This window comes from Staurois parvus, unplaced genomic scaffold, assembly GCF_062004578.1.
Source record: "Staurois parvus isolate SC_StPar_1 unplaced genomic scaffold, SC_StPar_1.0 ptg001453l, whole genome shotgun sequence".
Classification (NCBI taxonomy): Eukaryota; Metazoa; Chordata; class Amphibia; order Anura; family Ranidae; genus Staurois; species Staurois parvus.
The window spans coordinates 98,506-122,916 of record NW_028319249.1 but is presented as its reverse complement, the minus strand read 5'-3'; positions in this window follow the sequence as shown (position 1 = coordinate 122,916).

Here is a 24,411-nt window from a genome sequence, read left to right as displayed (position 1 = left end):
CTTAAGAGATTAGCAGAAGACCAGAGGTGAAAGGAGCGTGGAGTGGACCAAGATGGGGGGAAAGCTGGGTTGCGAAGATGAGATAGAAGAGGGTTGTGGGGCAATTGGAGGGGATATTGGGATTTGAGTTTGTCCAGAGTGCTACAAAATGGGAGGTTATTGGATTCCAGATCCCGCGATGATCGGAAGGGTGAATCCAAAGTAAGTTAGCTAATGAGAGGGGATCAATATCAATTTACTCCAAGATTACCCATTGAGGGATTTCATAAGATGCATGATACTTTGGCAATTGTGCTAGGTGGGCCGCTTCGTAATATTTTGGGAAATTCGAGTGTCCTAGACCTCCTTTCAATTTTGGTAGATGGATAGTGGAGCGGGGGACTCTGGGATGAATTGAGCCCCAAATGTAAGAGTGAGCTTGACGTTGAAGTGTGCGGAGAAAGTATGCCGGGACAGGTATGGGGAGAAATCGGAAGAGATAGAGGATCTTAGGTAGAATAGACATTTTAACCACCGTTATCCTACCTAGCCAAGCTAGTAGAAGAGAGGACCAGTTACGCATTAAACTAGTGAGGTGGGTGAGCATTGGGAGGTAGTTAGCTGAGTATAGATCAGACAGAGACGCCGTCAACTTGATACCTAAATAAGGAATAGTGTGGTGGGACCACGAGAAGGGGAGAACTTGCCGGAGATGGAGGGAATCTTGGGGGGAAAGTGATATGCTCAGGACTGTAGATTTTTGGGGATTAACTTGGAGACCAGAAATGGCGCCAAAGTCATGGAGGAGCCGAAGTAGTGGCGGAGCGGAGGTGAAAGGGGAGGTCAAGAAGAGTTGTACATCATCTGCGAATAAACAGAGTTTGTGATGGGACCAGCCTCTAAGCCACGAATATCAGGGTTTGCCTGAATCAGAAGGGCTAAGGGTTTGATTACTAGGGCGAAGAGGAGTGGCGAGAGCGGACACCCCTGACGAGTACCACGAGCTATTGGGAAAGAGGTCGATTTGTGACCCATTATCGAACTTGGACGGAAGGGTTGCAGTAGAGTGAGGAGATCCAGGTCAGGAAATGAGCACCAAAGCCCCATCAGCGTAAGATATAGTGGAGGAAAGGCCAGGAAACAGTATCAAAGGCTTTTTAATATCTAGGGAAAGGAAGCAGGAAGGGATGTTCTGTGTGCGTGCAAGGTGGAAGAGAACAGCTGCACGTCGTATATTGTCCCCTGCTTGTCGAAAGGGAATAAAGCCAGTCTGATTTTTATGGATTAGAGAGCCTTTAATGGGGTTTAAACGAGTAGAGAGAATTTTGGCAAGGAGTTTGACGTCAATATTGAAAAGGGAGATCGGTCTGAAACTAGACCAGGCAGAGTCATCAGAGTGTGGTTTTGGTATCATCGAAATGATAGCAGATACTGTCTCTGGGTTAAATGAATGGCCTGACAGGATGGCGTTAAAGGCTTTACTAAGGACAGGAGAAAGTAGATGAGCAAACTTCTTGTACTAAGAGGCTGAAAAAGGCTGAAAAGCCATCTGGGCCTGGACATTATCTGAGCTTGAGTTCCTTAATTGCGGACAAAACTTTGAAATCCAAGATCTGTTTCTCCAGCATTTCGAGGTGCCTGGCAGCCAAGGTCGGAAAGGGAAAAAGGGAAGGTGGGCGAGAAGACTGTCGGCTCGGGATTGGTCAAAGGGCTCAGTCTGGGAGTATAGTGCGGCTAAGTGTTTATGGAAAATACGGAGTATGCGGACAGGATTGCTAGTATAAACTCCGCTGGAGAGCTTAAGATGAATGGGTTTGGTGGTATGGTCTAATCTACAAAGAGAAAGAGCCAAGAAAGTATCCGGTTTATTAGCCTTAGTATAATATTTGTGGTGTGCTCTGCGTACAGAAAGTTCAGCTTGGTCAGTCAGGAAGAGGTCGAGTTCAACGCGGGCCTGTTCCAATGTTTTGCGGTGAGAAGGAGAAGGGTTGGTCTGAAATAAAAGGTGAGACTGATTAGGCTGCCTCAGGGCATAAACGATTTTGTTGTTTTTCTTTGCGGAGGAAAGACGATTTGCTAATACAAAGCCCACGGAGAACGGGCTTAAGCGCTTCCCATAAAAGAAGAGGGGAGATATCCGAGTTTAGAACTAGATATTCCTTGAGAGCATTCTTAAGGTGAAGACAATGTTGAGGATGGGAAAGTAAGTTGTCGTTGATCACCCATGTGCTATTAGAGTTTGGAGGGGATAGGGAAGAAAGGGACGTAAAGACTGCACAATGATCAGATCAAGGGACGGGGAGAATATTAGAGGTTAAAAGCCTGGAGGAGGTGCCCACTGTTACAAATATATGGTCGATGCGCGAGAACGATTTATGAGGGTAGGAGTAGTGGGTGTATCTACGTTTTACAGGGTGGAGTTCTCTCCAGGAATCTATCAAGGAATGGTGATTAAGAAGTTGTGAGAAAGAACGTGAGGTGGCTGGAGGGAGGGGTTTCTAAGGAGATTTGTCCAGAAATGGATATATAGTGAGATTGCAGTCCCCAGAGATAAGTAGAGTACCGCGCTTGTGATGATCTATGGTAGTCAACAGGTGGGAGAGGAATGGGAGGGGATCTTGATTGGGGGCGTAGTAGGAGACAACTGTAACTAAGATATCTAGGAGTAAACCTGATAGGATAAGGTAACAACCTTCTGGATCTACAAGTTGAGTGTGGAGTATGAAGGGGGCTGTGCGATGGAAGGCAATGAGGACTCCCCTACACTTAGTTTTCGCGGAGGAGGTGAAGGTTTGCGGGTAGAAAGGACCAAAAAATTTAGGTGTAGAAGTGGGGGTGAAGTGGGTTCCCTGTAGGCATATGATGTGTGCTTTCTGGGAAGCAAAGAATCGGAAGGCTTTGTTTCGCTTTTGAGGGATATTCAAACCCTGAATGTTCAGGGTAAGAATGTTTAGGGGTCCCATTACTAAAATAGGGAAACTGCTAAAGGATGTTGGAACCAAAGCAGAGCGCTGAGGAGGCGGGCCCAGGGAAAGGGGGCATGGGGAAATGGGAAGGGGAATGGGGAAGGGAGGGAGTCACACGTAAGGAAAAAAGAAAAGTAAAACTAATAGTCGGAAAAACTAAAAAGGGAAAGAGAGAAAGAGGAGTAACTGAGGACAACAACCTGGCCCCCGGGACTAAAACAATTTGGACAGTCCGAAGGGTCAGGAACAGCCCAGATGGTACAAAAAAGATGTACCACATAAGCTGAGGGGAGTACGCAGTGACAGGCAGAGAGGACAAGCAGCGCATGATGAAAAATACAAACGAACAGGTACCAAATTTAGAAAATGGTATCTGGGGCTCCCAGGACAGTAAAGGAAGGGTCTGGACAGACAACGGTGCCAGAGAAAAATGCACCAAAAAAAAGGGAGGTGGTGCAAGGATAGGAATAGAAGGCGGGCACTGTTAGAGTCCAGATCCCCTAAACTGTAATGGGAGACTTCCACAAACATAGTCATCAGCTCAGGTGACCTAAGGAGGGAAGTAGTAAGGTTAACAAACAATTTACAACTTAACAAGGGTAACATGGGATTTAGGAAACAAAACGACCCGTGCCGTCATATGTGATAACATTTGGAGCACAGGATCAGGGGGAGGACCCGGTGTGGGTCGGTGGGATGGAAAGGAAGACCACCAGGCCAATTGGTAGTAAAAGGGGGAAAGGGTCAAGCAGTAAGGGGATAGGTGAAGACGAGGTCTCTTCGTGGGGAGAGTCAAAAGTATGATCAGCTGGTGATGGTTGAAGGAGGGAACAGGTGTCCACAATTGAATGCGGGTGGAAAATCAAGAGGGTCGAGTCCTGAAGACTCAAGTAGGTCGTGTTGCACTGGGTCAGGACTAGGGCTAGAGGGGTCTGTTATAGGTAATAGGTTTATTGTCCCTTTAACTGTGCTGCTTTCAGACTCACCCTCTGAGCTGCTGTGGTCTGGATCTGGCTACAGTGCTGTAAAAGACATGGATAGGGAGCGTGCCTGCTTCCTTAATGGGTCTCACTTGGCCCTGGTGCTTCGCGGCTCCCGGGGATGCCGCTTATGTTGTTAAAGTTGCGGGGGGGGGGTTGCAGAGCTCAAGGGAGCCGTGTCAGTGGGCCGCTTGTCCGCAGCGGAGCCTCAGGCATTTTAATAAATGTTATACACATAAGTATTTGTTTGATCTCTCTTTGTACATATTGAAAATGACTCAAAAACCATGACAAAACCCTATCACAATCTCCTTACCTCAACATCATTGTGCTTCTTTAGAGAGACCTTAAACATGCAGATCATGGTAGGCAATCGAACAAATTAGAGGATCTGGAGATTTTTGCCAAGAACAGTAAGTTGTTTTACCATATGAGACAATAAAGGGTGTTATTTACAACTATTAGAAAAGAGTAAAAAGCCATCATTGATGCTAAAGGTGTCAATACACAATATTAAAATCTAAGCACACAAACGATGTGAACAGGTCCATTTTATTTTTCTTTATTTCTATGGATTAATGATGTGATGCTTAACCTGTATGCATATATGCAGCCTCTGGGCACGTGGGTTTTAACGCTTAGCGGCTGCATATATGCATCCATAGGAAATGTCTTTTTGTGCTCGGAGTACACTCACTGTGTTCTCCTTGCAGGGTAACTAAAATGTCATGGAAAACTAGTTATATATGAATCACATTAAAAATAAAGACATGTGCTTGGTCTCTTAAAAATATGTCTACGTTGTACAAATTTTGCCAGGGGTATGTAAACTTATGAGCTCAGCTGTACATGTAAAGAACCAATTACGATCCAAATGTGAAAGTGTATGATATCAAAATTTTAACATATTGTGACCTAAGAGACAGCAAAATTGCCTGAAATCTGAGTACAGAAGATCAAATCAAGCTTTTACACAAATTAATTCCCCATTATCCATGAATCCATTGCAATAGATAACCCCGCAGACACATGACCTCTGCCACTTCAGCCCCACCACCACCCAAAAAAAAAAAAATCATTAAACTTATTGAATTATTGCTTCCTGAATAACAACCCAACTCTAAATTATTTAATTAATTGAGTCATGCAGATATGTTCTGATCCTTCTGATCCTCATGACTGTGAGAGAACTGCAGATTTTGTAGAAAAAAAAAAATTAAAAGGAATAGCCCAATATTGCTTCTCACAATGCTGTACACAAAGCAAATGGAAGGATTATATCAATTAATCTGAACACAGACATGGTTCCTCTCATACAAAGATAAAAAACAGTCAATATTACATGTGACTATGTTATGAAGCCTCAGTCAGAAACTTTGATGTTTTCCAAGATAAAGTGTAGCAAATAAAATAACATAGCATATACAATTGCAACAAGTGCCATGTTGTATTTTATTTGTCTTTAAAAAATACCTTTCTTTTTTAGTCTGCAGCTGCTGTAATTTTTCTATAAAATTCAATGCAATATGGCAACCTGGAGTTGTTTCATACATGGTTGGAGTACAGAACACCACTAGCGATAATATTTCCTGCCTGTGTGATTGGCTCAACAATTTTCTCCGAAGTGCACTAAGATACAAATCTAATGTTAAGCTGGCCATAGATTATACCATTCTCTTATTCAATTTCCTTCAGATTTATCTTCAACTATGCAGTACAAGGGCCAGCCTGATTGCATACAAATTGAAAGTGTTTAGGTTTGATCTCACTTTATATGGTTTTGGTAAATCTAAAGGAAAATTGTCTAACAAGCAGGGCCCTCTGTTTCCTCTTGTACCAAATTGTATTGTAACTGTAATGTCTACTTTCATTTGGTAAAGCGCTGCTCAAACTGTTGGCGCTATATACATCCTGTATAATATTAATAATAATAATACAAGACAATTGTATAATGTATGGTTAGGCTTAGGCACCTCTTGTAACAGGAATTTAACTTTTGTGAGATACTCTCCAAGGGTTTAAAACTTCTAAAGGGATGCAGACACTGCATATTTCCTCATTAGAACACAAAAAGTGTACTAGATGATTATAATGAATCAGTCACTCCCAATAAGAATCATATGCAATCAATCTGGTGAAACATAGAGCTATTTCTTCACAGCAACAAAAGATAGAAATCTGCAAGTTTGCTAAAATCCCTGTAATGTACATTGATCACCCAGAGGGAATGATTTATTTCTTAACAAAAGTAGAGTTACTCTTTAAAACTTATATGACATTTTAGTGATTGGGATTATATCTACTTTAGCACACTATGCTTGAGTTGTTTAAATTGCAGTGCTGGGTTACATTGTTTCATGTGACTTGCCTGTGTGCACAAATCGGTACACCTAAACACCTAAATCTTTTTAGTGACCAATATTTGTCCTAAAAATCTGATTGATAGCGAGCTCTTCAATTGTAAACACCTTAGCTGCTTTATCTATTACTTGGGGTCTATTCCCCCTTTTATTTAGAAAAAAACTTTGTTGCTGAGAGCACATTCAAAAGCTGCCTTAGTTTTACTCACTGTGTCCTTTGAAAAAAAAAAAGTAAAAACATGGTACAGACAAAACATAATGCAATCTTACTCCAGTCACAAGTTCCCTTTCAGCCTCTCAGTCACCAATTTCCCCAAATAGCAAGACTTTCTCTGACATGAAAAATGCAGCAGGGCAGGCTATTACCTTAAGTAGAGATTGAGCCACCTCTAGCCAGTGGTACATCAATGATGCCCAGTCATTAATAGTTATGAATATTTATAAACATTTTGATTTTTTAATTTTAATGTGTAAATAACAATAAACAAAATTATAATAATAACATAGCATAACAGTATTGGTTGGTGGGGAAATGTTTGGGTTAGGACCAACGTCTGGGTTTTAGCACTATCAAGGGTCAAATTTCTGCCATTCCTATCAGACTGTTGGCCTCTCACTCCTTTATTAAGACATGTTGGGCTCAATTCACTAAAGCATATCGCATGTGATATTTGGGTCACGTGACACATTTTCCTCAAATATATAAAACAAAAAGCAGCGGTAAAAATCAGTACATGAGCAACATAAACCAATGTGAAAGAGTAAAATCAATAATGCATATATATACCATAATGTGGTCAAAAAATATATAGGTGTCCTAAACAAAGAATAATCCCCAAAAAAATTCTTCCAGTTCTGATCCCTTTTTCCCCAAGAGAAATCCAGTCCACAATGTGAAAGTAAGTGATTTTTGCCTCTTTAGTGCCAAATGATATTAGAGACTCCACCACCTCCACCACAATGTGAAAGGGCCTCTTATCCGACTAGATGGACCATAACATTGCAAATGGTGCACCCTGCAAATATGTTGTATGGTTCCATCTCCACCACAGCAGGTCAGTAGCCATATTCACAGATGACATCAGTGGATAAAAACATAAATGCACCCATGGTGAAGTACGCTCAGAAATGTTTTCTTTATTAAAAATAAAATTTCCATCCACATAAAAAATACACAGATAAAAAATATTTTCCTTACATAAAAGTAATGTACCTTCCGCACTACCTATCACAGTTTTGGAGGCCCTAAAATGTCAGGATAGTACAAACACCCCCTCAAATGACCCCTTTTTGGAAAGTAGACACCGGAAGTAACTTGATAAGGGGCATGGTGAGTATTTTGCAGATATCATTCTTGTCACAGGGTTTTGAAAAAAGAAAAAAGAAATTTACAGTTTCTTTCCTCATTTTCCAAAAACGTCTGGCAACAAATGAGATCAGCAAAATACTCGCCATGCCACTTGGCAAATACCTTGGAGTGTCTACTTTTCAAAAAGGGGTCATTTGTGGGGGTGCTTCCATTATACTGACATTTCAGGACCAATATTAGAAACTTATGCCACACATCACATTGGGTGGGCGGTGATGTATTGTTGTGCATATAAATTGCTTTGTCCCACAATAACTTAATACAAATCTTCCGTGAAAAACAGCAGAGGGGCTAAACACTAGTGCTGACAGTGAACAGGGCTGATCCTGCTAACGCTGAATTTTTGGGGACACTATACTAAGGAGGTACTAGTATAGTTCTATTTGTGATCTATATATTGATCTGTAGAAATACTATACTAGTAATGGTGGTGATCAGCAACTTATAGTGTGAGTGTGATAGTATGCAGGTGTAAGCCGTGTACCGGGGTGGGCTCCCCAGGATACAGTGAAGTCACGAACGAGGAAAGCAACCTCAACACCAGCTTTTGCCACAACAGAATTTTACTTAGATGTGGCAAATAAACACAACCACAAATGCTGGAAACATACAATAAATTTACATACACCCAGCCCAAAGGCTGAGACCCTTGTGCTGCACAGCACGGCGCCTTCTGATGGATGAAGGTAGAAAGTGAAGTAATTTACTTACTGGCGAGCACAAATAAGCCGCCATACCTTACCTGTTATTACCCTAAAAGAGCAGGAATCAGTGTATGGGTGTATGGTATGGGCTAGCCTGCGGTGCAGCACAACAGCTTACAATCTTACACAAATCTACAGTATTCCCCCTCCCATAACTGGTCCTGTAGCACGTGCCTGAGTATTCCTTCTGAGCAAAACGCCAGTCTGGCTTGAGTTTGTAGGATTTTATCAGCTCTCCAATGTGAAATGTCACTTTAAGTTGTGGAGTCCTTCCAATAATCAGTAACAACACTTGTGGCCTGACACAAACAGAGACCCTAACTAACTAACTATCGGCCTGGATTCAATCTCAAGGCGCCAACACTGAAATGAGGTGCGTGCACGATCTTACCGACCCGGGTCTGCTTTGCGTCCGCTGGTGACTCTGAACAGAGCAAATGTCTCTCCAACAGGCCTGCGATATTGTAGTGTATGCTGCGTTGTTCCTCGGCTCTCATCAGCTTCCTGGCAGCAATCGCATCAGCTTCACCCAGCTGCAGCTCACACGGCCCCTTCATTCAGCATTCTCCAGAACATGGCTCCTGCATCCAGCATCGTCCAAAACATGGCTGCTCTTTCTGTTCACTAAAAACCCCACCTCTTCATGAATATACAAATATCTATGCAGTCTAAGCCTGTGTTAGAAAAACAGTGACATCTTGTGGCTAAACCGCAGAATGTCAGTCAAAACATCAATTTACTCCACACCATAATTTACTGCACACAAACAGTGTTCAAACAATGAGAGCTGTTTCCCCATCTCACACAGGCAATTTAACACTAGCTGACCATGGCTGGGAGGGGCTCTAACTGACTCTAATACTATCTGATGTGCTAGTGGCAGTAATACAGTGATCAGTGAAAAATTCCATACACTGACATTGTACTTATGGCACTGGCTGAGTGACAGAGTGATCAAAGGGTTAATAGGGGCAATCAAAGGGTTAAATGTTAAATTAATGCAGCGCAGTACTAGAAACTCAAATACGGTGCTAAATAAATCCATCGTGCATATGTGAATAGTGAAAACAGACAATTGTGTTTTGTCACAATAATATGTGCTACATCAAAATAAATATCAACACATATACATAAATATCCATTAAACTGCATACACCACTGCTAAATGAATAGTGTATACAAATACTAAATGAACTGTACAAAATGGTGAACTGTCCCTTTAACCAGGGGCGGACTGACCATTTGGAAACTCGGGCACTGCTTGAGGGCCCAGAGTCAGTAGGGGGCCCCATGAGATGCCCCTGGTACCTTTTTCATAGGCTTTTTTGAGTTTAGGCAAGGACACAGGGGCCCCATGATTCCCTACTGCCCGGGGGGCCCACGAGTTGTCAGTCCACCCCTGGTCATTACACACAGTCAGACTAATCTTTCCTTCCCGTCCAATGCCATTTTCTTCTTAATGTTTCCCTTAATGTCTTGATACCTATTTTTCACATGATCCTCACTACAGGGTGCTTTTCCCACTGAATTGATGGCCCGTGCAATTCCCTCCCATCGTTTTCTTTTCCAAGCTTAATCTGTTTTCAGCATGAGGGGACCCAGCAACTTCGTATATACAGGAACTAGATCTTTGACCAACGGCTAGTCCATTTTTCTGAAATTTAATTGCAACTCGAAATGGTACTCGGTAGTTTGTATGGCCCCCACATGCTTTTATGCATGCCTGACAACCTCAGGGCATTCTCCTAATGAGACGAAGGATGGTGTCCTGGGATATTTCCTCCCAGATCTGGACCACAGCATCACTGAGCTCCTGTAAAGTCTAAGGTGCAACCTGGCAGTGTAAAATGGACCAAAAGATGATATCCTAGAGGTGTTCTATTGGATTTAGGTCAGGTGAGCATGGGGGCCATTCAATGGTATCAATTCCTTCATCCTCCAGGGACTGTGTGTATTGTGACAGGAGGTCAGGTAGAACTAAGGGATGTGTCCAGGATGGAAGGTATATTTGTCCCAGGTTCATGTTATACACTGACTATTTCTCCTTTGGTGCTGTGTAGTGCGCCTGTCTAGCTCAATGATGATTTAATGAGTTCAGGTGTAGTAAATTAAGGGCTTCGGGCTCTATAAAACTCCCAGGCTGCATAAAGAGAATGCTCCAACCTGGAACCAGTTGGGTGTGCAGGGCAGACTGGGGAGCAACCAAACCATCCTGTGGTGAGAAATAATCTGTGTAATTTTGGCCTGTGTGAACACCCTATGTCTGTGCAGCGGTAGGCTGTATTCAGACAGCTAGATAGGAAACCTGTGTTTGTAGTTAGTAGCCCAGTGTGGCAAGGCTTTATTTTCTGTTTTTATTTGCTTTGCTGTTTTTGGATTTATGCACTGTGTGTTCAGCAGACTTTGTAAATAAAGCACAACCTTATTCACCAAGTACCTGCTGTCGTGCTGAGCCTCTTTCACCGTGTACTGACCCATCCAGTGGGTCAAGCACAACCTGCTCCTGAGCAAATCCCTCACAGTATATAGACTTTTTCACGTTTTCCTCTGCCACACAGTGATTACCCTCCCTATTCAGCACTTAGTATCATCCTCACCACACAGATGAACACACAGTGTGGTATGACGACATAAAGATGTCATCATGCACAGTGCAGTGATATCAAATGCTGGATGCAACCACATCTGGACACCACAATTCCAATCAGGGATGAAATTCTGGAAGGGCATTAAGATAAAAGGCCCCTGCGAGATGAGGCAGAAGGTGAGGAACGAAGAGGAGTGTGGGTCTTTTACTGCCAACTGGTATCATTGAGGTTCTGCTCCCACAGAGTTTTGTGATGCACATTTATATATTTCTTCATGCATGTGGTACCCAAATGGCTGTAATTTTATGACAGCTGAAAAACTGCAGAAAGAGGCTGCGGACCACAATTATGCTGTCGTCAGCATGTGTTAAAAAAGGTCGATATGGCAGAGCTCCATGGAATGGCCCTAGGAATAGCAATGGTCTGTACCTGTGTTGCAGTACCATCTAGTAGTTTAGGACAGCTGTTCCCTCCAGTCTTTTGCAACATGCCCATGAACATAATCCTCCCCATTTGCTGTTCTGCCTCTCCCTCAATCTGCTTCTTTGTATCTGGTGGCACCCACGTACAATCTGACACCTTATCACTCCTTCTCATTGCTGGAGCCTAATTGTCAATATACTGGAGCTGCAAGGACATAACTTCCTGATGTTGTGATGGCTATGGTAAAATGCCTATTTGGTTTCCTGCTGAATATATACATTTTTCTATACATTTTATACATATCTACTTTTATACTTTTTCATATTTCTACATATTTTGTATGAATATATATATATATATATCTGTGTTGTGTGCATATCTTTTGTCTGCTGGGCTTTGTAGTCCTCCTTAACTCAAAAATGTCTGCTCAGCAACCCCTCCCATCAAGCTGTGAAGATCTTGCCGACTACGCCCTGGATGTATGAGGAAGTAAAGAGTTAACAAGCGACAACCAAGCTTCAAGCATCAAGTTCCTGCCTTCTTCCTGTATTCCAGCCAACCAAGATGTGGCTTTTAGATTGTGACTGTTTTTACATAGCAGTAACGTATACTCTATTGTTCTCTGTGTATAAAAGGTTAAGAACCACCCTGCAATAAACAGAGATGAGGAAGTAATTGAACTGAGCAGATGTCAGTGTGATTATTTCAGACTGCACGTGCATCCACACCTCAAAATTAGGAGCAGCAGCAGACATCCAAACCTGAACCCGATTGTGTCTCAGAACTATTACAGCTGGCGCCCAACGTGGGGCCCCAGGTTCTGACCAAAAGGGAGACAGTGATCGAGGGACTGAGTGGCTGATCGGGACAGACCAAGAGGGCCTGCGCAACCCTGAAAGTACAGTAGGCATATTTACTCTTACCACTGTACGGCTTGTTTCTGTCCGGTCTGGCCGCCGGTCTTGTCGGCTTCCAGAGGTTGTCTAGAGGCAGGTAGCCTTTATTCCTCACCTGGGGCTGTTTAATATACCTGCCACTGGATCTCTGCTGACTGTGTATTATTTGTTCAGTGTCTGTCGTCCTGAGGGACTGCGACTCAGCAGACTGAAAGTATAGTTGCAATTGAGTGTCCTGACTCAGGAGAGCTGTTGGCCCCTGAGAAGACGGAATCTTGCAACAAGCGTCTATGGACAGTGACTCGGGGTTGACGGTGTGAGAGACCCCTGAGGGTTAGCTCAGCTGCTGAGGTTTCGCGGCACGAGGGGCGGCAGGGGTAATGTCCTGTTCTGAGTGTATTTGTGGATTATTGTTTGGCATACACAAGAGTGTATGTTCTGAGATTAAACGTACAGAGGAGATAGAACAGAAAGCAGTGGAGGAGGGATATTAACCCATTAGTTGCCCGCACTGCCCCTGAAGCCGTTAGCCGAGACTGCGGCGAAGGAACAGAACAGAGTGAGAGAGCTTGGATACAAGTTGGATGACCCAGAGAGAGGAGGGGAAGATGGGTCAGAAGACAACCAACTTCCGCCTGGCAGCCATCTTGGTACACCCGGAAGGCCCAACCAAGGCATATACCCAGTTCTCCTTGTTCTAAACCAGGATGGTTCCTACCACACTCCCGTTTTCCCCAATACGGAAGCACCACCTTCACAAGCTGGATACATTAATGATAAAGAAGCGTCCGAGTGGGAAGACCAACAGCAGGCGGCAAGGCCACCCGCCAATTTAACCCCCAATCCGGCTCCGAATTCACAGTTGAAAGAGGATCTCGGGTGTATGCCGGCGACCGTAAGGAACAGTGCCTTTTGTCAGCCTCTGCCCCAACACCAATCCCGGTTACCAGAAGGGGCACCGGTAATGTATGTTGCTTTTACCCCATCACAAGCAGCGGCCTTAGTGACGAGTCTGCCTGACCCAGAGAAACAGCCAATGCCCTTCTACTGCAGGGTACTGCAGATACAAGAAACTTACTCAGCTGCTTGGAGAGACCTGCTCAGTCTATGCCAAATTAAAGCAGGACATGTTTTTTGGCCGGTCATGCAGGTGGCTTTCAATGATGCCTGCCTGACAAGTGCCACTTCCTATTCCTCAGGCAACTCTACGACTGGGCAAAGGAGAAATTGGCGGATCAGACTACCACGATCCAAGGCATCACCCAAGATAAAGGGGAGTCTGTGGAGAAGTATCATGCCAGACTCATACAGGCTTTTGATGATCTGGGCTTCTCTCACTATGAAAAGGCACACACACACATGCTCTCAACTTCTTTTCTCAGGGCTCAGAGAGGATATCAGAAAAGTCCTGATGGTGGCCCGCCCTGAGTTCCACTCTATGAAGATGTCTGATTTACTGTTGGTGGCCAGAGGAGAAAACAAAAAAGTGAAAAAAACAACTCCCCTCTTGGTGGTCAATGACGAAGATCCCACCTATACTCGTCCACCACCACTGCCCAATATTAGGAAAAGGATCACCTGTTACAACTGTGGGAAATGGGGACACTTTAGAAGAGAATGCAGAGCTCCAAGACATCCCAGACAAGACCGGGACCCCCGGGAAGGGCAGCGCGAACATCAACCACCACGCCCCAACTCTCGCTAGGAAATGGGCAAACCCATGTCACCCCTTATGGTAGTGTCCTCGAACCGGACTGGGGGACCCCTTGTAAAGGTCACGTTACCCATACAAGGAAAACCTATCACTTTCTCCGTTGACACGGGTGCAGCCAGGAGCGTGCTGAGGGCTGAGGACCTGCCTGCTGATTCTTTCCTTTCCACTATTGACATTTCCTGCGTGGGTGTGGATAGGGTGCCCCGCTCCAGCCCACTTACAGAGCCACTCCAAGTGGGGACATTTCCTTATTTGCTTGCCAGATTTGTGGTGTCCTCTACATGTTCCTTAAATCTGCTAGGAGCTGACGTGCTGTCCAGACTGCAGGCCTCAATCATTTTCACGCCTGAAGGGGGAGTGAAACTACACACTTTCCTATCCTTGGAGGACTCCTCTGCCTTGTGCTCCTTACCCCTCATGATGACATTACATGAAGCAATAACCCCAGGTGCAATACCACAGGAAGTACTTGATAGAATCCCTACATGTTTATGGTCCACAGGACCTGAAGACATCGGTCACTTGAAGATGCCACCGGTTTCAGTCAAGCTCAAAGAGGGCACATCATTGCCCCGAAAGCCACAATACCCACTCAAACTGGCGCAGTCAGCAGCTATATCAAAACATGTGGTTGCTCTATTCCAGAACGGAGCCTTGGTCCCCTGCACCTCACCGTGTAACACACCCCTTTTTCTTGTCAAGAAGAAAACGTTGAAGGGGGAACTAGGCAGGTAAAGAATGGTGCAGGATCTGCGAGCAGTTAACGAAGCCACAGTGTTGGATACCCCAATTGTGCCAAATCCACATACCTTATTATCAGGTGTACTTCCAGAGGCTGAGTACTTCACAGTAGTGGACCTGGCCAATGCCTTCTTCAGTGTGCCCCTTGCTCAAGATAGCCAGCACCTTTTCGCCTTCACCCATGAGGGCCGGCAGTACACCTGGTCAGTCGTGCCACAAGGAGCCCAAAATTCACCCAGCCAATTTGCTCAAGCAATGGCAGGGATCTTAAGCACGTGGCAGGCAGAGAATTCTACTGTGACCCTGCTCCAATATGTCGATTACCTCTTGCTGTGTGCTGACACCCTGCCCTTAGCAGCAGAAGTATCTGAAAAGCTGCACGGGTACTTGACGGAACAAGACTGTAAGGCCTCCAAAGACAAACTACAATGGTGTTCCAAGAAAGTCACCTTTTTGGGCCAAGACATTTCCAAGGGCACAAGACATATTACACCGGACTGTGTAGCTGCAATCCAGGATATTCCCCAACCAAAAGCAGCTAAATAACTGCATGTCTTTCTTGGACTCATATCCTACAGCAGGGCATGGATCCCTGATGCATCGGTCCTCATGCAACCACTCTATGATGCTCTCAAGTCTGTGCCATTTACCTTGTCAAGTAAGGCCCTGGACAACTTTATTCTGCTGAAGCAAGCAATATCCACCGCTTCTGCCTTGGGACTTCCAGATTATGAGAAACCCTTTAAAATGTTTGTGTCAGAAAAGCAAGGCCATGGCACAGGCATCCTAGCTCAAGCACATGGAGGACAGACCAGACCCACTGGGTACTATTCTTACCACTTGGACCCCATAGCTTGGGGTGGCCCCTCCTGTCTAAGAGCTGTCTTCGCTGCTCAAGCACTGTTGGACAAAACTTCAGACCTCGTTTTAGCACACCCCCTGTTTCTTCTGGCACCGCATGACATTGCTGTCTTCCTGAATCAGGTACAACCCCGACATCTGTCCACGGCCAGACACCTACGGTTGCAAATTTCCCTCCTCATTCATGACAATGTGACCCTCCAAAGGTGTCTCACCCTCAACCTGGCCACCCTTCTGCCATTTTTCGAGGGGGAAGAAGAAGGAGAAGGTGAAGAAGGAAACCCCTGCACTACTCCACATGCCTGCCTTGAAATGATGCGCATGGAAACCACACATCTCCCTACAGTGAGTGAAATTACTCTGGAAAACCCTGACTACACATTTTTTGTGGATGGCTCCAGATATGCAGATGAAGGAGGCAAGTACCACACAGGTTATGCTGTGACCTCAGAATTTGAAATTCTACAAGCAGGAGCATTACCACCAACTGTATCTGCCCAGGAAGCAGAGCTTCAAGCCCTCACTACAGCGTGTAAGATGGCAGAAGGTAAAAGAGCCAAAATTTACACAGACTCAAGGTACGCCTTTGGAGTAGCTCATGACTTTGGTATCATCTGGAAAGCCAGAGGTTTTCTGACAGCGGCTGGAACACCGGTGAAACACGGCCCAGCCATCAAGGATTTAATGGATGCACTACTCCTGCCTGACCAAATGGCTGTTTTGAAGGTTAAAGTACATGGCAAACTGAATTCTCAAGAGGCCAGGGGGAACCACTTGGCGGATATAGCTGCCAAAGAAGCAGCGAAAAACCAATGAAAAACGGCTGAGGTGGCCGAAGAGGAGAGTGAGACCTCAGCACAGATGCCTTTGGCGGTGCATGTGCCATCTGACAAGCAATACCTAGTCTCTATGCAAATGGCTACTTACCAGAAGAAAGGTTGGAATAGATCAATAAAGGAGCAGGCTACGATGGAGAGCTGTATTCAATGAAAGTAAAAACTTATTTACCAAAATATAAGTACCCAGCAGTTGTCCAATGGGCGTATGGACATGCACATCTCTCTAAGAACTCAATGAACTCACTGATCAGCAAGTATTACTGGGCTCCAGGGATAACCACCTTAACCAGAAATTACTGCGCCTCGTGTGTAGTGTGTGCAAAATGCAACCCGGGGAGGACAGAAAAGACACCGCAAAAACATCTGGCAAAACCTCTCTATCCATTCCAGAGGGTACAAATTGATCATATACAGATGCCAAAAAGTGGCCGATACAAATATGCCCTAGTGGTGGTGGACATGTTTTCTGATTGGCCAGAAACCTATGCTGTTACAAACATGACAGCCAAGACCATGGCTAAGAAACTACTGAGATAATCTGTAGATTTGGGGTCCCACAGGTGATAGAAAGCGATCAGGGTCCAGCCTTCACAGAAACCCTCACAAAAGAGATTTGGACAGCACTGGGGGTTCAGTTGGCTCTACACACCCCATACCACCCTCAAAGCAGCGGGAAGGTAGAAAGGATGAATGGGACTCTAAAAAACAGGATGCTAAAGATGGCCCAAGAGACTAACATGAGTTGGCCAGACAGTTTGCCTATTGCCCTGTTCAGTGTCAGACACACCCCCTGGGGGAAACATGCCCTGTCCCCTTATGAAATTGTGTTTGGTTCAGCCCCCAGACTTGGATGTTACTTCCCACAGCAGTTGCAGTTACAATCTGATGTGTTAACTAGCTATGTCACACGTCTGTCTAGAGAATTAACCAATATCCATTCTCGAGTGTTTTCCTCCATTCCAGATCCAGAGACAGACTGGGGAACCCACAGTCTTCAGCCAGGAGACTGAGTGTTGGTGAAGAAATTCACGAGGAAAAATTCACTTGATCCCCGATTCGAAGGACCATTCCAGGTGCTGTTGACCACAGCTACATCAGTCAAACTAGAAGAGAAAAGCACCTGGATACACGACTCCCACTGCAAGAAAGCCCTATCGCCTGAAGACAAGACCCTGCCTGCACCATGATGATTGTGTTGTATATCCTTTTTCTAATAAGTTCGATAAAAGCTCAGCAGGTGGCTATCACCAAAACAGGTGCTCAACATGTGGCCATCACTAGGATGAATGGCACCACCACATTTTGGTACAATTCATCCAACACAAAAGTGGCTGCGTTTACCTTTGATTTTTTTAGTATGATACCCATATATTGCAACAGACATGGACCAGGTTGAGCACAGTGGGCTTGCATGACGCCCAGCCTGGATCAGATATACATATGTATAACGGATGATTTTTGGGGACAGAATTGTGACCATTGGGGATCAGTGGGATGGAGTACAGGAGCAGGTTGGGGGTATCAACCACAGAGTGCCTTGGATAGGAAAGATAAGGTGGGGAAGCCTCTCATTAAATGCATGTCCATCTGGAAGTCAGGGTGCAGTGATGACGGAGAAAGACTCGTCCTAAACATTGAGAATTCCAGCCCTTGTTATGCAGGACTTTACTGGATAGGCAGGCACCCACTGTATGGTAAACCTCTAGCAAAATTTCACCTAAAAGACATGTATAACCCATCAAAACCAACAACAAATCCCCTTAAACCTTCCATCCCTGCTATAAAAGACATGATAGCAATAGCAAACCCTGCCTTTGAAGAGACAATGGCGGCTGAAACCGGGTTCTCTGACACTAACCTGTGGCTTGAGTGGATGAGATTCAGTGCCAACCAACATAACAGAAGTAATTGCTATGTCTGTGGTAGTGCCAGGCCACATTTAGGGACAGTCCCTCTCCAGATCCCACAAGCCAGTGAGGAATGTTTCCTCAGCCTGTTCACTAATACAAACACCAATCACTCTGCGTGTGAAAAGTGAAAAAAGGAGTATCCTATAGTTACCAAAATCCCGAAGCCTGGAGAGGGCATCGCCATATATCCCGGGAACTACACCTGTTACTCTAATTACCAGAGTAAGGGAAGGTTCCTGGGTAACTTCACCGAAGGATGCTGCTCTACCTACAGTAGTATCTCAGGGAAGTTAATACAAAACCAAACCCAGTCCCTTGGTGACATATACTGGATCTGCGGGGACATAAAAATTAGGACCAAGTTAGAGGGAACTTGAACTGAAGAATGTGCCCTTGCAAAGGTCATTTTGCCTCTCCATATCCTAACAGAAGATACCCGACACACAAACTGACCTAGCACCTAGTCGCAGGTGGAAGCAGACATCTCCCTCCGGAAGATGCCATACATAGATGCCATAGGGGTCCCAAGGGGGGTCCCTGATGAATTCAAAGCCAGGGACCAGGTAAAAGCTGGTTTTGAGCCTTTAATCCCCATAATAACTGTTAACAAGAATGTAGATTGGATTAACTACATATATTATAACCAACAGAGGTTTGTGAATTACACCAGGGATGCTCTCCAGGGAATTGCTGACCAATTAGCCCCCACCCCCTATATGACATTCCAGAACCGGGTGGCCTTAGACATGGTGTTAGCTGAGAAAGGAGGTGTCTGTAAAATGATAGAAAGAACAGGAACCTGTTGCACCTACATTCCTGACAATAGTAATAATAATGAAGAACTCAAGTATCACAGACCCGTGGGATCAATATTTTAGCTGGATGAGTGGGTGGCAAAAGGTGCTCGCCCAAATCGGTGTAACGGTAATAATAATTCTAGTTCTTTTAGCCCTGATTGTATGCTGTATTCTACCATTTGTAAAGAAGTTAATGAGCAAGGCTGTAGACAACAGCACACCTACATTTCTCCATCAAGAAGAGGAGGACCCCCTTACGATGGAGGAGGATAAACCCTTCACCCCTCTACGGTCCCTCCCCGCCAATAGTAATCTCACAATCTTGTAGGGATAGCATCTGACTTCCTTATGTCTGTGGCAAGGGGGGGTGATGAAATAGTCATCACCTGTCTAACGTACAGCATAAAAGAGTTCCAAGGTTCATAGGGACAGATGAGCTAGGTTTTATAGGGACAGAGTAAAATAGTCATTTTAAGGGGGGACTGTGATGGATATGGTAAAACGCATATTTGGTTCCCTGTTGAATATATACTGTAAATTTTTCTATACATTTTAAACAAATATACCTTTATACATTTTCATATTTCTAAATATTTCGTATGAATATATATATATATATATATATATATATATATATATATATGTGTGTTTATCTTTTGTCTGCTGGGCTTTGTAGTCCTCCTTAACTCAAAAATGTCTGCTCAGCAACCCCTCCCATCAAGCTGTAAAGATCCTGCCGACTACGCCCCGGATGTATAAGGAAGTAAAGAGTTAACAAGCGACAACCAAGCTTCAAGCATCAAGTTCCTGCCTTCTTCCTGTATTCCAGCCAACCAAGATGTGCCTTTTAGATTGTGACTATTTTTACATAGCAGTAAGGTATACTCTATTGTTCTCTGTGTATAAAAGGTTAAGCACCGCCCTGCAATAAACAGAGATGAGGAAGTAATTGAACTGAGCAGATGTCAGTGTGATTATTTCAGACTGCACGTGCATCCACACCTCAAAATTAGGAGCAGCAGCAGCAGACATCCAAACCTGAACCCGATTGTGGCTCAGAACCATTACAATGTCTCCTTTTCTCTATGGTCCTAGGGCTCTGTTCCTCATCCTTAAAGTGTTACTAAACTCACAACAGTAAAATCTGTCTGTATATGCAGTAAAGCATGCTTGATATGCTCACTGTGGAACCTAAGGAGTTAATACTCTGCATTGTGTAAAAGTGCTGTTTGATTCTGACTTCTCTGATGCTCCCCTTCTTCCAGTGTCCCCCTCCTATCTCCTGATAAGAGATAGCATGTGGAGACACATGTTCAGTTTTGTGCAGGGGCGGACTGACCATTTGGAAACTTGGGCACTGCCCAAGGACCCAGGGTCAGTAGAGGGCCCCGTGAGATGTCCCTGGTACCTTTTTCATAGGCTTTTTTGAGTTTGGGCAAGAACACAGGGGCCCCATGATCCCCTATTGCCCGGGGGCCCCATGAGTTGTCAGTCCACCCCTGGTTTGGTGTGTATTGCTAGAGAGGTTTTTTTTTCTCAAGAGAGAGAGTGCATGTGATCTGCACAGGGCCAATCAGCACTATCCAGACAGAGGTCAGGGGTTCTACATCCTCCTAGAGCAGAAAGCAAACTCCTCCTTCAAGCTTTAACCAGTGCTCTGCTGAACACTGATAGAAGTCCCAAGACTGATGAGAAAAGGTATTTAGCAGTTTATTTTTACTAAAATAATTGCATTTCTATATTCTGTGTACTGTGGGAGACCAGATAGGGTGAATGCAGGGTCCTGAGTTTATTTTTTATTTTATTTTATTGATTTTTCCATTTCAACCATAGTAAAAAAGATTAACAATATTTCTTATTATTAAATATCCTTTTCAACATACATAATCAAAATATACATGTATCTTTTCCCCCTACCCTTCCCTTCCACCCTCCCCCCTCCTCCCTCTCCTACCCCCCAATCCCTACCTCCTCCCCTCTCAATTCCACTCAATTCCATGTCTTTCGTTTCTCTTGGGAGTCCTAGGGATTTCCTCTTTTGTTTTTTTTTCTTGTTTTCCTTCTCCTTTTTTAAACAATAAACCCAACATTTTTTTCTTACTGCTCTAAATTTATATATTGACTTGATTTCTTAAAGCCTTCCCATTTTTGCCATTTTTTATGAAACCTCTCCATTTTATCCTCATTTATATGGTAAAGTTCCTCCATCCTATATATCTGATCTATCTTTTCTATACAATCCTTTATCTTTGGAAGCTCCTGTTTCCTCCAAAAATTAGGTATCACCCATTTTGCTGCATGTAATAAATAGAATAGCTCGGAATTTTTATACTCCTTCGCTGTTAGCTCCGTTCCATGTAAGAGACAGATCCCTGGGTCTTTTGGACTTTAGTCCCAGTTATCTCCTGTATCTTGTAAATTATTTCCTCCCAGTACTCCTGAATTTTATGACACTCCCACCAGATATGTACCATAGTACCCGCATCCACGCCAGCACAAAGGTGATTTGTCTTTATCTTGTTTATGTGCAACATTAGGTGTAATATACCATTTCGCCAAACAGTTATAATTCATTTCCACGTCCTGCATATTTACACTTCCATGTGTTAATCTATATATCTTTTTTTGTTTTTCCTCTTCTAATGTTACCCCTAATTCCCTTTTTCATTTCTTTATATAAGCCGGTGCTGAATCCATTGTCAATTTAGTGAGTATTTTATAAATCTTAGAAGTTCCGTGTTTCCCATCACCTAGTGCACTAAATAACCGTTCAAGGGGGCGCATGCGTGGCCGGCTCCGAGATGGCAGCTCAGTGACAAGAGCTCCTTCTCACCGCCAGCCTTAACCCGGCTCACACCGGACCCAGCGACACAAATCATCTCTCGCTGATCACATAAGGGGACATAGAGCAGTACAGTACCCTCCGGATCATGCCTCACCACCACAGGTCACCAGGACAGCCAGGGAAGCTGACGAGCTTCTTCCCAGCCCTCAGCCCCTGCAGCCAAGATGGCGCCGGCTGCTTACAAAACGATCTCCTCACACAGGCAGAGGGAAACGCAGCTCAGACCACAGATCCCAGGATCAAGGCACCACTATACCCAGGAGACCCGGGTGAGTCCTCTTCGCCCCTGTCTCCCTTCACTAGCAGTCCTGCTAAGTCCAGGCCCAGGCTGGACATAGAATCTATTCTTGATCTGCAGCCTTCCTATCCTCCTAAATTTACTGCTACTTCTATTCCATCTTTGACTGAGAACTTTCCTGCTTCTGACAACCTATCACTGAAATTTCACTGAAAAGTATGCTTCTTTCTCTGCGACAAACACTACATGACGATCTGACAGCAACTTGATCTCAAATCTCAACCGTGGTACAAAAACTAGACCACCGTATTTGCCACATTGAGAATAAAATGGGGGAAATGTTCACAGCACACAAAACCTGTCACCATAACAAAAGCGTTGTGGAACCATGGAATTGGCTACCAATTGGGTTTCCTCATGAAGCTCATTGTTAAGCATCAAGGAAGGCCCTATATGATCAAAACCCTAGAAGCAGGCATCGAACTCCTGAAAACATGGAACATCATACCAGTGGACTCTCACTAATCCACCTCTACTCGTCCACAACAAATGGACGCAGAATGGCCTTGAACCAACAGTCGCTAACATCACTCTTCACCCAACATGCTGGGTAACACGTCACAATCCACTAAAGGCTGGCAGACGGCCCCTATCCGAACATTTCCAAACCCCAAGTTTTTCTTCAGCATGACATCTTTCATGAGTCATACACGTTCGAATTCCCCCATTATACAGTAGCCAAATGTTCTACACATGTTACTTGTATTTTCTACAAGTTCTTTTTACCCCTCTACCCTCCTCACACCACCAGTCACTCAAGTCAACTCCTCTTCTCTCAAAAACCTGCACCACAAGATGAAACACCCTCCTCAAACCAGCGACCAAATCAAGCTCACTACTCCTTCCCTATGGAAGCTCTCCACCTACGACAAAGGGAAACATACCTTTCTCCACAACTTATGAACCATCTCTACTACTCCATACAACCCGTTTACACCCAGCAACATGATTAACATATGATCCTTGAATGTCCGTGGCCTTAACTCTCCTTACAAGAGATCCCTACTACAGAAAGAAGCTTGCTCCTTACAAGCTGACATCCTATTACTCCAAGAATCCCACTTTGCCTCCACCAAAATCCCCAAATTCAATATACATCACTTTTCCTTGATATATATGGCAACCAGACCCAAGAAAAAAAATGGCATCATAACAGCCATAAAAGACTCCCTCCAATTCCAATACATTTCAGAAGTAGCAGACCCTCAAGGCTGCTACCATATCCTGATATGCAAAATCAATGGAATCCTATATACGCTGGTCAACATCTATGGTCCAAATACCAACCAACTCCAATTTTACAACAAAATCAACTCAACCATCTCTTCCCAGAGTTAAGGCAGGCTACTCATCGGCGGAGACTTCAACATCATAGGCAACCCACTCCTGGACTCTTCCTCCAGTAAACACTCCTCCAAACATACCTTTAACCACTTTCTACACAACAACTATCTCTACAATATATGGCGATGCCAACACAGCACGGTACTATTCCCCATCCCACCTCTCCTACTCTCCTACTCCAGAATTGACTTTTTCATCGCAGACAAGTGGACTTTACAGCATATCACCTCCTCCAAGATCGGCACTATAAAATGGTCGGACCACGCTCCTATTTCCATTACTCTAGACCAGCGGTTCTCAACCTGGGGGTCGCGACCCCTTTGGGGGTCGAACGACCATTTCACAGGGGTTGCCTAAGACCATCGGAAAACACATATTTCCGATGGTCTTAGGAACCGAGACACCGCTCCTCTGTCCCAGGCGATGTGTGGGCGGGATGATATGCTGCCCTTGTCACCTGGCCACACCTCCGGGATCACTCAACAGCTCCGCCTCCTCGCCGCTGATTGGCCACCGGAACTGTAGCTCAGGAGAGGCACACAGGCGGCCAATCACCGGCGAGGAGGTGGAGCTTGGAGAGGAGGAGCCGAGCAGCAGCTCGCGTAGATCAAAGAAGATCAAGGGAGCTGCAGGAGCGAGTGAAGAGAGAGGCCAGAGAAGGAAGATAGCCGACAGGTAAGTGCAAATTTTGCTGCTGCAGCCAGGTATGCAGGCTGTAGATGGGAGAGGGAGAGAGCCCAGGCTGGAGCAGGAGTCAGCAAGGTAAGTATCATTGGTGTCAGTGGGAGGGATAGTGC